Here is an 11,780-nt window from a genome sequence, read left to right on the forward strand (position 1 = left end):
CTTGGCTTCATCACGTGTTTTTCTGTAAACTCTGAACCATGACGTCAGTTGCTAGTTGTTGAAAACGGTAATACCGGTAACATTTTGCAGCCAGTTGGGCCGTACTCTCTAACAGAGTAAAATGTTGGGTTAATCTCTTTTTGGCTTTCATTTGGAGAGGCAAAACTACAGTAAAATGATTAATAATAAAGAGTCTGTACTGGTACTATAGTAATGCAGATTTTAGGTCAAATTTAAAGTTCAGCTGGTGGTCAGGAGAAGAGTAGTGTTACTGTTACGCTTATTGAATAGAACACCAGGCATCTACCAAGACATAGACTTATATATATTAGTGAGAATCTAATTTCTTTTCTGATATATACAGAATTGCTCTCTGATATGATGAAAAGCTATTCCTAAAAATCGCTCCTGTCCTCTCCTTTGTACTATCTCAATCTACTTGTGATACAAAATAACTCATTTAAATGATCCGTCTTTATCAAAGGGTAACATGATTACACGGGCCTATGAAATTGATATTTCAAATTACTCATTTAATATCATTAACAATGGAATAGACAGCTCTAAGCAGTCTTAATAACCCATAACGTCCAGTATCCTAGAACATCAAGATACCTTATATTACAAGACATCATCGTCTGCTGTCCGACGGTTGTTAAGATGTACCTCAATTATTACAAAATCTTGATATTTTCATGGCATGCCATAAAATATGTCTTGAAAAATGAGTTATTCTTGTAAAATGAAAGGGAAAATTCCTGGTCAAAATCTTAAACATTTATACATTGGTGAAATCGCTTGTCAATACATTGGCATTTCTCTGCGATACCTTTACACATTGGAACGGATATCTTCATTGTTAAAAGATGAAAACAAATTATGTATACTACAGTCACTACAATTTAAAGGTATACAGTCTCTTGTAATCTAAATATGCCCATATATGGTCAAAGGGGCGTTCCTTGTTATTCAAAATGCCCACGCGAGGGCGCTGTTTTTAAAAAACGGCCACCCGCTTAAAATCTGTGACTGGTTAGATTTTCTCTTTCCATGGTAACTGTGGCAAAATTGGAAGAGGTGACAGTATACCTTTAAAGGTAGAATACACCTCTGGTACAGATGCTTGAATCCTCAATTTTTTAGGATTTTCTTATGATCTTTCACTTTTGAGGTAGCTCATTATAAAGCTCTTGGAGTGATAAAAATTGTCACCATCGTAGTTTTTCGACAATGGAAAATGTTATTTTCCCCATAGTGTTGACACAGAGATGGCAGCCATGTTTGAAATTTCAAATATCTATAAATGTTGGGTAATTTCTGTCTTTATTTCCAAACTTTGAACGGTAACCCCCGACTCTTACTCTTGTAATGATTTGGTAAGGGAATCATGGTTGGAAGTTTCACCGAAGAGTTTGAGCAAATGCTTAAGTCTTTCACTTTCCAGGCGCATACTACCTTAACAAAAATGTTTATAATTATAACGTTCTTAAGTTTTTAAATTTGGAATGGTGAAAAAAGTAACGAATTAAGTATATCTAGGATGAATTTGAGATTCAGTTGATTGATAAAAAGTTTCCCAATATCGTATCCAAGGAATAGAAAATTTACAGATTCAAAATGATAATTACAGGAGCTGCCATTAATCAAAAACTGGCATGTTTTAACTATGCACAAAATTCAAAATCAATACACGTCAGCTCTCTGTGACTTAATCCTTTGAACCTGGCTCGGACAAAATGTCTGCATGATATTTTCTATACTAAATCTAACTTGAAGACGCGTAAATGCCTTCTCTTTATTATGCAAAGCACGAGTTTCAGAAACACTTAGCTAAGATCAAATATATTGTTCGAAGACATTTGTTTGGTTCGATCCCACAGAAAATATAACCTAAGGTTACTGGCACCATGGTTGACTGACCTCATCCGTACCTCAGGCCGCGATTCGTCCTCCTTAAGGAGCCTTCAGTAATTACAGGGGGTGGGCCGGGGGAATTCCGTGTGCACCTGTACTGTAAAATGTGACCCCCTAACCTCTTGCCTAAACTGTGACCCTCCCCTTGTCCGACATTCTAAAACTTGACCCTCCCCAATCACTGCAGTATTTTGCCCAGGAATAACAGAATCATTATAATCTAATTTACAAAACAATTGGTTTAATTGATATGTAAGTAAGGGACAAAAATTAAGGGGGGGTTCGCAATTTATCACGCGGGCATTTCTTAAGGATATCATACATTTGAGGGAGAGTAAAACGTGCATGCGTGTACAAGAAATTGGATTTTTGAATTTCATCGAAAAGTTGATTCACTATACAGGGTCGTATATGAGAAAACTATGAATAATTTTTTCAAACACAAAACTAGGTATGTCTGTGTATTTATGTACCCTTGATTATTGTTATCAATGTACGTGATTACACTAGGGTGGTTACAAGTGGATGTGTGATCAAGAAATTGGATTTTGGAATTTCACCGAAATGTTGAGTTACTCTATATGGTAGTCTATGAGAGAACTATTAAAAGTTCTTTTCCAATACAAAATGTAAAACTAACAATATCTGTGCATTTATATAGACGTTTGATAAATGATATACTCTTTGCCACCTGTCCCATATGTTTTTGTCTCTTGTCTTTCATCAGTTTTAACTGTTCAAGGTGTTTAATGTAGGATACCACTGCATCTTCTTTGCTTGTGAAGCTTGTCGATAATGTGTATGTATTTAAAAGAATCAATGTATTTCGTCGGTGATTTCCTATTCAGGAAATATAACATGGACAATTGAAGGTTTTGTTGTAAAATCAGCTTCTCAAAAGTGACCCTCCCTATGGTAAGTTTATAAAACATGACACTCCCCTTGGACAGTTTTAAAAAATGTGACCCTTCCCAATTCCTCCGACCCATCCCACCTGAATTACTGAAGGCTCCCTTATGTTGTAGCTCTGACGAAATAGCGATTTACTCCTCGACAACTGTTAACAATATCAAGAGTATTTTTTACCACGGCTTAACAGCATCACGCCGCTGAGCGACGTGTGTGTGTGCGGTCAGAAAATGCGAACGGAGGTTCAGATTACCAACCGATTATGCTATTTGATAAGGTATGTCTTAGCCGGCGACATGGGACAACCATGCACTGAGCTCAGAGCAGCCATTTTGAAATGAAAGATTTGAAGGAAGGGGCCTTGATTTTCGTCTGCCGGTCTGCCACCACAGAGAAGCTGGTTACTAAGGTAAGAGCTAATAAATGGAAATTAGATAGAGAAAAAACTGTAGTATGTAGGTTGATTGAAGCCCTTGTGCCGCAAGCATATCCAAATACGCGTTTTATTTTCAACCACTTGGATAACATTACATTTTGCATTTCAAACACGCTAATGACCTTTGCATTTTTCACTTGGTAACAAAATAGTTTGAAAGTTGCGCACTGGCTTGCAGAAAGGACGCAGGTCGAGAGTGTTATGCGTAACAGTAACCCAACCTATTCCCATATTGCGCCTCTTGGCTGCCCGCGGCTGCAGTCTTTCATAGCAGGTGAGGTCAGATTTTCTGACCGTGTTTTTTTGTCCTAGATTTTCCAAACACCCCTTTCACAACCAAACAATGTCAGAGATTATCTAGCTGTTCCTCAAAAACATGCTACGTATTAAACGTTGACAAGCAGCAATGGAAAAAAGGGTCCAGGACATAGAAAACATTTTTACAATAGTGTTAGCCATAGTTATGCTTTCATACTTTAGAAATAAGACAACATACAACTAAAGTTTTCTGTATTTTTGTGACATCGCTTTAAGACAAGAAGAATGTCGGCCAGGAACCAATTTGAATGTTTGGTATTTTAGTGCTTGAAGGAAACAAAACCAAGTAAGGCCAAAAAAAAAAAATAGTTTGTTTCTCATCCTAGGCATCTTGCAAAAATGATGCGGTGACGCGGTTTTTTTTTTTGCTGCTACTTTTTTTTTTATTCAACCATCAACAACAACGCGCTTACAACATGAGAACATAGGAATGCATGCAGAGATAAATGCACAGCAAATTTTTAGCATATCAACAGTGCTGCTTTTTTACTATTAGTGCAGAATGCAGTTTTGATAGCTTTCAATGACATAGTGTACAGTTCTGAATGGAATGTTACAGCACTGTGTGATGTTCAATGTTCTGTCTAGTTCAGTTTTATCGTCGCGTATTTTTGCGTTAGTTTTTTTTTTCATTTTTTTTCGTTCCCTCTTGAGATGCAAAAAAAAAAGGTTGGCGCGGCGGGTCTACATTGACGCGCGCGGGGATGAGAAACAAACTATTTTTTTTTTGGCCTAAATATTATTGGCAGGCAGCACGTTTTTGATAAAGAAGGACGGGGTACGACAGCCTATTTATTTTCTTGGCCTCACGTGACGGTGACATCAGGAGAGGCGTTTGTGCATTCGCCAGCCAAGGCCGCTCCATAATGTCGTACATGATTGGTTCAAAAGTTATTTTGAACTGCAAGAGCTAGGGCCATTGTACGGATGACAGGAAATGGCCAACTTTGACATGGACATTAAAAACACCTCACGCATCATTCGCTGATCGTGATTGGCTTTGACTCAGTCACATGGCATATTCAAAAAAAGCGATAAAACATGGTCGAGAGGACTCTCGCCCTCTTGATGAGGCGATCTTGACCACTGGGGACGTACACGTGTTTGGTGCGTGTCGTCTGCGTCCGGCGAGGCGATCTTGACCCTACGGGTCCGACGTACCTGTTTTCAGTGTTCATCTAATCAGCGCATAACAAATTGTCGCACATTGCAAACGAGAACGACTGTCGGATGTACGTACCAGTCGACACGTTACGCCAGTTGAATTAGAAGGCATTATAAAAGTGTGAGTACCTACGACTATAGATACAAATAATTTTCGTTCTGAGAAAACTATTTAAAAACAATTTATGCATGGCGCGGCGGTCAGGACCGTTCACAGCGGCGACTCAATGCCGGTGACTAGGTTCCGTTCACAGCGGCGACTCAATGCCGGTGACTAGGTTCTGCTGTGACCACGATCACTACGCAAAGGTTTGACACTGGAGTTTTTGTTCGGTTAAATAAAATTAGTAACTCATAATAACTCGGGCAATATCACAATTTGCGGCCCACAACACTCTATTCATCATTATCCTACATCTCTTAATCGTGTCCCCGGTCCTCTTCAAAACCACCACCACAACCACCACCACCACCACCATCATCATCAGCGGTCATATTTGGTCATTTCAATGAAGTTCAATGTTCCATCTTCAATCATTCACTGGGTTTATAATTTCCTAACTGACAGGCCACAATGTGTAAGAGTAGGACTGTTCAAATCTACGATGATTTCTACAAACACTGGTGCCCCACAAGGATGTGTTTTAAGTCCGTTCTTGTTTATTTTGTATACAAATGATTGCCAAAGTAGTTCTCCAACTAGCCCATTTTTCAAATTTTCAGATGATGCAGCTGTACTTGCTCTCCTTAGTGACTTAAACTCGAAAATTGATTACATAAATTCGGTTAAATATTTTTCTGATTGGTGTAGCTCGAATTTTCTAGAGCTAAATGTATCAAAGACGAAAGAGCTTACAATCGACTTTCGTCAGGTTCCTGATCAAAATGACCCAATTTGTATTGACGGAGAACCTGTTGAACAGGTGACCTTTTTCAAGTACCTTGGCGTAATTCTCGACAGTAAACTTTCATTTAGTCATCATACAACAGCCCTTCAAAAGAAATGTCAGCAGAGGTTGCACGTGCTTAGAAGGCTGCGTTCCTTTGATGTGGATTCACATCTGTTACTCTTACTATATCGGAGTATTATTGAACCACTTCTGACTTATTGCAATGTCTGCTACTTTTCGTTGCTCTCTACCGTAAATCGCAATAAGTTGTTAAAAATCTCGCAAACAGCTGCTAAGATAATTGGTAGACCCACTCCGTCCCTTTCAGTGCTCACAGATAATGCAATACTGCGCAAAGCACGAGCAATCACTACTGACGTAAAGCATCCTTTGTATTCCTCATTTGAATTATTGCCTTCAGGAAGGAGATTTCGCTGCTTGAAATGTAACAAATTAAGGTACAGCAAGAGCTTTGTTCCAACAGCCATCAAGAGACTCAATCTCTGAAGTGTATTTTTTCGTGTGTTTGCTGACTTAGTCTGTGTTTTGTTTTGTTTTGTTTTTGTTTTTGATGTCTGTCTGGTTGTTATTTTTATCCTCTGAGCTGTAAGGTGATTATCCTTTTTTAAGGACAATAAAGTATAATAATAATAATTTCACAAGGAACTCGATTACCATGTCTACGCAAGATCGCATTATCTACTTGACAATCATGAATGCGGTTGAAAAGTTCTAGAGACTTGAACAATTTAATTTAATGATCGCCTTACTGCCATATTCAAACATATCGCAAAAACAACTTGACCAGAAGTGTGGGCTACCTTACATTGTAACTGTGCCAATTTGAACAGAAGCAGCCCGGTTATCTGAGCAATGGCTCCGGATATGAAAAATTCATCAAACACCTCCACCCTATGGCCATATCCTGCTTTTCATAAATTTACATTCATAATCTGTAGCTCACTGTGTCTGTAGTGCAAAGTTCGGACGCAAATCATTCTGTAATGTCTGCGTTATGATTGAGTATATCATAATGCATTGATTTGTAATATCAAATGTACATCTGGTTGCCAAATTTACAGATTTTCACCATGGCTGGAGTACAATTAAGGTCTATCACCGGCATCTGATTCGAACTGCAGTGAAGAGAAAAATTCATACTTCGTATGTGGACTGTCAACTACTAGCGGAATAAACAACGATGTGAGGTGAGTTTGGTTCGTCCTACAGATATCGTGCTGTACACGTACCTTCTTAAAATACAACGATGCACTTAAATAGTACTACATTTGTTACTCTCGCAGAAATATCAAAAACTACAGTGACACGATCTTATTTGTGCTTTTATCCAGACCTCCCTGAAATCTCAACGTCTTTGTAGCATATTGATGTTGATGTATGTAATTCCAGATGTCAAATACAAGGTCGATGAAAGTACATGCTGTTACAATCATATGGCACATCTCTGGTAATGAGGGAGAACTCCGGAACATCACATCATACGTTTTGGGGGTACATGTATTAATGTTAGGAGTATACACAGCCTATTCTGTGAAGTATCTTTTTATGAAATATCAAAGTTTGTCAGAGTAACTAGCGTAGAAACACACTCTGCATAACAGTATATGTTTGTACCTATGGACCGAGCTTGGTTAAGAGATCGACTAGTATAGATGGCACAAGACCAGTAAGTTCGAGTTAACATATTGCGGACCTTCGAGTTTTATGACCTGCAGTGATGCTTACGTGGGTAGAGGTTTGATCTGAAATATTTAAATTTGAAAAGATCCATTGTCTATTTCAATCAAAATGCAGACTGTTGTGAAGGATGGTTGTAGCATTCTGTGGTAAGAGATAAGAGTCGTGCTATTCTATTTTGTTATTAAGCTTAGCTAAAGTTACGATGATGTTACCCAAGACAGAATATGCAATGTGAACTGTAAGTGGAATGAATATCACAACAGAAAATTTAAGCAAAACAGAACGGAAGGCTTATATCAAAAGTGTTGATTTACTCTTGTTGCAATTACTTACAGAATGAATACGATGTAACATCAAAATTTACAAAGTCTAGTGTACTGAAAATGTAATTTTGTTTTCTGTACTAGGTCCAAGACTCATGGATTAAAATATGAATTCTTGTCGGAGCATCGCATGACAGAGGCAGCAGTGTTAATTACCGAAGAACTTTTGAAACACAGCCCTATGATCCGCCACCTTAAAATTCCGCAACATGTTTACCTCCAAAGAAATATGGCTCTGCTTGAACAGGCCATGCGAAGTGGAGAAGCTTTAGTGGCTATCGATGAGAACTCAGAGAAAATCGTCGGCGTATCCGTTGCTGTTATCGTATCAAGTCTGGACCAGTTTGCGTACTTTGTTAATCCGACAGCGTGTGAGCAATATAGGCCCGTGGGACTTGTTGCTTCAAGACTGGCTGGATATTTTTTCGAATTTGAGGAGATCAAAACATTACAATCCACGGGCGAACAATTTTTAGGAATAGAAATAGGCGTTATTAAGGAAAGTTACCGGAGAACAGGACTGCTGACAGTTCTAGTAAATTTGTCCATGGAGTCAGCTAGATTGAAAGGAGTCAGATTCGTATTTGCAAGAACAGTCAACACACAGGGCGACCTGTTTATGAACAAATTGAATGGCTTTGAAGAACTTGGCGAAATCTTTTACAGGGACTTTGACATTGATGGGGTGAAACCTTTGAGGATATTGATCCTCAATATAAGAGTGCAAAGATTTATATTTGCAGGTCTAATCTCGTTCCGGGGCTGTGAGTTAATGTGACGTGTTTAATGAAAAACCAAAGAAATTGTGTTACATAGTTGTAGATTAATTCGGTCGTGTTATTGGCATTTATCGTTCTTGCCATATTTTGTACGTTCCAATCTTTTACTGTCTATCTCTGTTGCCAAAGTTTCTAATCGTTTGACGGCGTTGTACCCCTCCTAACTTTCACTAGCACATTGATATGCTGGGATATTCTGGAAAACCTTATTTAGTTCACAATCTATGCCAAAATATACAAGTGACTCCATTACCCAAGTTCAGTCTACGGCGAAAGTGTTCAGTCTATGGCAAAAGTTACTACACAGTGTATATAATGCACTCATAAGCAGATTACAATGTGTAAAATATGATTTTATTTAACATAATCATAATTTATTAACAATTATGATGATAACAACAACAGTGGGGTTTCCAGAAATTATTTACACAAATAGACGACATTGTTTGTAAAAAAGCAAGTTTTATTATTCTGTAACATTTATATTTATAATTTATCAATATTCATAACTAATCTTTGATCATAACTGGAAATATCAACACAAATAATGTCTAATTGGCCTGTGGGACGGCATAAAGCTCCTTAATTACTGTCTAGAGAGTTGAGTGAAGTGACATTCAAAGTGACTCTTCGTAATATAATAAATTGTATAGTGTTACGTCTAGAACTGTGCGTATTAATCTTTCGGAAGTTTTTTTCGAAAGAAGTTTTAAAACTTGTGTAGTTCTATGGAAAGTATATCCTTAAACTGCTACAGCTGTATTGATGTATATTGTGAACTGCTACCGTTATGGAGATTTTAAATCACGAAAGTCGCATGAACACATGATTTATAAAATGTGTGTTATGTTTAATTTGCCAATGCTGTCTAAAAGGCGCATTTATTTTGATCTTGTTTTTCTTCACAAACCAATTAATGCCTTTCTTGATTGCCAACCAATTTTTAATTTACACATTCCTGGGCGATCAACTAGACAGAAACGGACATTTCATGAACCTGGTGTAGAGTTAAATTTACTTGCAAATCACTATTTAATCGCATTCCAAAGCTATATAATAGTTTTTATCAATGTCTACCAATTTTAACATTTCTGTTTCGAGTTTTAAAAGAAAAGCTAATACAGTTTGTTTTTGAATATTTACTTTGTCCTTGTTGTGCATGTCATTTCTTTTAACTTTCTTTCTTGTCCTGTAACATCATGTTATTTGTATTTTTTACTAAAATCCTCCTGTAAGTGCGGATGTATATGGTTTTTAACTGTATCATATCTGTGTTGGAGTTCGAAATAAATAAATAAATAAATAAATAAATAAATAAATAAATAAATAAATAATTAAATAAATAAATAATAAATAAACGGCTGGGTTTTACTTATATTTTTCACACCTAATTAATTTATGTGGAGTAATATGCGTAGCAGTCACAATTTTTACAACACCCAGGGTTAAATAGGGTTAAATAGAAAAGCCCCTAAAATCACGTGTTCGTTACTTGGCATTTGATTTTTGCTTGAACGAGGATGCCTTTTATATGTATAATATATTTTTTGGAAATGTTGTGGCCAGTGTTTGACCACCCTGAACCCCTTGAAAAATGAATATTTAAAAATAAAAATATTTTTGAAAAACAAAATAATTTCCTGACGACCTACCTACTCTATTTTTGAAAACCATGTTTTTGGAACCGCACAATTAATTTTTATTTTGGCGTAAGCACACACGTGAACAGATAGATATATCCGTCCAATTATCAGTTTTAACACGTGCTGCTCATGTGATTATTTTGTAAATGTAAGTCTCACAGCTCTAGAATTACTCGAAAAGAATTTACCGGACAATTTACCAGACAGTGTGTAGTGTCAAAGACATTATTTGTTTGTTTAGGCTCGTCCAAGTCGGTCAGTGAGAGGGCGCTGTTGTAAAAGATTTGCTATGTTGCCCATCGAGGCCCGGGCATCGAGGTCTGCAAGTTCGAGAACATTGCCATCGTCACGGCTCTTTTTTGAGGGGATACTTGGTTCGTTGATACTGTAGCTTCGTGACGGCGGTCGAAGGAGGTCGTGGAAGACCGGGGAAGTTTGAGCTTGCTCACAGTGAACAGGAGTCAGTCCCCTGGGGGGTGGGGAGGGGTCGGGTTCTTTGTGCAACAGTTTATTTTATTTTACTGTACTTTATTTTATTATTTTTGACTGGTGATATCTCAAATAAAGATATCGACTCCAAACCGTCCTACTGCTTTCTTTATTACCTACATTATAAGTCCTTATCTCCTTCCCAACCTGTGTACACACCACTTTAATTGCTCTGCTAACATTACCAATTGGCTTATCGGCTGTCCGTATCAGCGGATTAATTGATTGAGTCAACAGCACAGTAAATATGACTTTTTCAATGAGGCATTGTGGATGTTGTTACGTGGTAAAGAAAGACTACGGCTATGAAAGGAGGGCTGGATAATGGAACAAAGACAGAGAGTATTGTAATAGCGTGACAGAGGGTCCGAATGGCGTAGAATGAATGAACCTTGACAAAGGGGCCTGAGACAAGGCTTGGTGACGTCAAGTGTCGTTTTTCAATGGAAAGATGGGTAAATAGATAACGCATAACAACGGTATTACGTCAGCATTGCGTAACAGCTGCATCCTGAAAGTGGGCCCAGCTCTGTGGACTTACAAACTATATGTGTTATCACACATACCTTTAGGGACCGTCTCAGATTGTCGCAGAAGTTCAAGAAACGAAATTCCTTCGTTTAGATCAAAACCCCCTCCCCTTCCCCTAAACGAAACTTCAAAAGTGCGAAATGTTCGTGTCTGCCTGAGAGTACAATGTTGCATTTTGCTATAGCTACTAAAGACGTATTCCCCTTGCCACATTACAATTAAAGCAATCGATCAGATTTGAGTACTAACAGGACATTTTACCGCATAAAAGTTTCATTTTATTTTACTTTCCCTTTTTGCATCTCTTGTGCTGTTCTTTGTCTTTGTGAACACGCAATTTGTACTTGGTAGGGGCGGCAAATAAGCAAGAAACTTTGACAAGGGGGCCCAGGCATGTTCAATCATATTAACACGACTATGACCAAGTGCATAACAAGTGAGAATAAAGACATCTAGTGTTTAGAGCAGATGCTTATATATAGCACATTTAAAAATGATACTTTTGTCTTTGTATAATTTGATGAATGAAAGGTTTAGGATGCAATGTTACTATCGGTAAATTGTGTTTGGGGCACGAACGAGATGGAAACAGTTACAAATTTGTTGGCGCGAATGAGCAGTTTTTCTTTAATTTACAATAAACACACGAAACTTGTGATCACAAAATAAAAGTGCGAAAGTGA

Source organism: Ptychodera flava, chromosome 1 (assembly GCF_041260155.1).
Source record: "Ptychodera flava strain L36383 chromosome 1, AS_Pfla_20210202, whole genome shotgun sequence".
NCBI lineage: Eukaryota > Metazoa > Hemichordata > Enteropneusta > Ptychoderidae > Ptychodera > Ptychodera flava.